Below are 3,211 nucleotides of genomic sequence, written 5' to 3'. Positions count from 1 at the left end.
AATTAATACTGTCTAAAACTGAAGTATGCACATACTGAAGACTGTGTAATCAATTAAATACAAAATTATTTGGGCAAATTTATTGTTTTCAAAGCAGTGAACAGTTGGAGGACTCTATAAAAATTCTCATAGGATAGTGAAGGATTCTTAGTGTACATAACAAATATCATAATGGACAAGGTCAGATCTTCCAGCTCAGAGACTAGAATGGCATATAGTTAAATAAATTAGAAAGATGCATTGTCAAAATGCCTTATGATAGAGAAAAAAGCAAACTTTCAGATTTCTTAATGGACATATTTAGATCCTTCTGCACAGAGATTATCATAAATCCTTGATAAAACTGAGCAGACTTAAAGGTTAAAAAAATAGCTCATTTTTTACTCTACCTAAAATTTCAATCACTAAATCCCATTTTCTACTCAGTATCATGTTCTGTTTTTTTCTAACCCTGTAGACAGCTTTCCAATAATCCTCTTAAACTTGGCAAACAGAAAACAAACAATACAAATGTTACTTATATATCTCTTTTACTTGCTTTTGCATACTATTTGGTGTCTTAGAAATAGCAGCCTTATAAAAATCTTTAAATAGCCAAATGAGTTCTGACTAAAAAATCCCAATTCTAGCCATGAAAGACATCTTATGAGAAGAGATGAAAATTCATCTTTTCCCAGATGCCTTCTGAGGAATTATCTATGTAGAAAGGACTGACATTTGCATGAAGAAATTCACATTTGAGAAGTATGTGATACATCAGAGACAAGAAAAAGATCAATTAAGATGGACTAAAAGGTTCATGTCCTTCCTGTGGTGCAATTCACATCAGATCCTATAGCTGAACCATGGACAGCTGTTATACAAGTTATTTTAAGTAAAAACAAAGAGAAAAATGCATGCAAATACTCAAATAAAGTAAAATATGTTTTATTGTTGTAGGGTGGCCAGGTTGTTCTTTAAATTTCTCAGATATAAATTTAAGTAATAGTTTAAATTTCCCTTTAATTAAAAATTTTGTTTAGAGCTACAGGATTTGTTATTGGCAGGAATACTCTAATAGCCATGAATCAGCCTATTTTGGTAAAACTCTGAAAAATTTACATAAGAATTTTATGTATTTAAAAAGCAAAACTTGATAAACACATGTTTTATTGCCTGTGGAAAATATACAATAAGAATGTGTACACATATAAGATGATATGGACAACCTTTGTGAGAAATCAGTATATTACTGTAATCAGTTTTTCTTATTGAATGAAGATAAAATTTGCTAGAGTACTGCAAAAATAACAGAACTAAAAAACAAATTGTATTGGAAATACAAGTAACACTTCCCAGAGCTACTGATTCCAAACTGGAGAAAAGAAGGAAAATGAAGAGATTAGTTGGGCTGCCCAGTAGTGCGTTTGATTCCTCTAACCCCTATGTACTGTTTTGACATTAAAGCTTTCACAAATTGAAAAGAAACGTCAATGACAGAGCCTCTGTGACATGTAGATTAATTTATGTATCATACTTAGATCAAGAAAATGAAAACCTTATCTCAAACAACAAAAAAACTAACAAACAAATCTAACCAAATATAGAATATAAGAAAATCAGGAGGAAAGGTGACTGGTAGTGCTCAGAACTCTCGCTACTGAGCTTGGCCAGAAGAATCGAGGTGCCTTGCCAATTATACTACGTGAAGCAAAGCACCAGGATCCTGGTAACACGCCAGGCCAGAGGAACAAAGGGTAGATCTACTCTTACAAGGAAAAATATCTTGCACACAAACTCCCAATTTATGATTTGTTTCATTATATAACTATAACCTTTGCTCATAGGGTCTAACTTACAAAATCAATAGTTACTATAGTTTGTCAATTTCTAAATTTTGCTTGATGTTATTCTTATTGATAATTGTACTACTGTAACTAAGATATCATATGTATTTTACTTGTTCTCTCTTGTATAATATTGGGAAGTATTGGGTTAATAATCTCACAAAATCACCACACCTAAAGAAGGAAGACAGTGACATATGGGAACCAACATCCTACTCTCAATCAATTGAATAGGCAGGCTCTTAGGACAAACACAAACCAAGAATCTCTGACATGCAGAAGATATGCCTGTAGAACAGATTCTTGGAGTGGCTTTGATACTAGGGATATAGCTATGTACTACCAAAATACACCAGGGTTATCACAGAAATCAAAATAAACAATTTTTTTCTGAAATATAAATAGACAAGATAAAGGAGCAAAATGCAATCTTTGGCCCCCAGCCCACATGGGAAATGTCAAGGAGACATTAGCATAGAAGAAATTGCATGTCACACACCTGAAATCAGTGAAATGATTGAGGTTGAAGTAAAGAAACAAATCCAGAAGGGTGGAGAGGAAACCAGATCAGAAAACATCACTCAGGTAAACAAATAACTGATAAACACAATGAAAAAATTTCTGCGCATACATAAAAAGACAGTAACACAAAATAATAAAAGAGCATAGAAAAATGGTGGAAACCTTGAATGAACAACATAGGAAAGAAATAGAAAGGATGAGAACTGCAAACAGACATCCACGAAATTTAAAAAATTCCATCAAAAGATGGTAAAACTGTTTGAATGAAATTTAAGATAGACTTTCAGACCTTGAAGACATACCGGAATCTAGAGACAGGAAATAAAAGATGTCTTAAAAGAAACAGGGAGGGCTGATGAGGTAGCTCAGCAGAATAAAGTGCCTGCTTAGGCAAGCTTAGGTAAGATTAGGTAAGCACAGGGTCCACAGTTTGATCACCAGCACCACATGCTGCACCATGTAGCACCAGCCTGGTCCCCAGGGCAGGCTGAGGCACACACACACACACACACACACACACACACACACACACACACAGAGTAAATAAATAAAAGAAGAAAAAAAGCAAGGAAACAGGAAATAATAATTGAACAGCTATAAGATGACACAAAGACGAGCAACATAAGACTGATATGTGTCAAAATAAAAGGAGTTAACACAAATGACATAAAAAATATATGTAGAAGTAATAGCAGAAAACAAGCATGGGGAAACAATCTAACATACAGTTAAGTGAGGCATATTGAACTTCAAAAATAGCAACAGCCAAAATAAATCTACATCCAGGGATTTAGTAATCTCAATTTGAGAAATTAAGTTCAAGAACAATACTTAAGCTCTCACTTTCCTTTAATTGGGTTATG

Source organism: Octodon degus, unplaced genomic scaffold (genome assembly GCF_000260255.1).
Source record: "Octodon degus isolate 3935 unplaced genomic scaffold, OctDeg1.0 scaffold00066, whole genome shotgun sequence".
Taxonomy (NCBI): domain Eukaryota; kingdom Metazoa; phylum Chordata; class Mammalia; order Rodentia; family Octodontidae; genus Octodon; species Octodon degus.
This window is presented reverse-complemented; position numbering follows the sequence as displayed.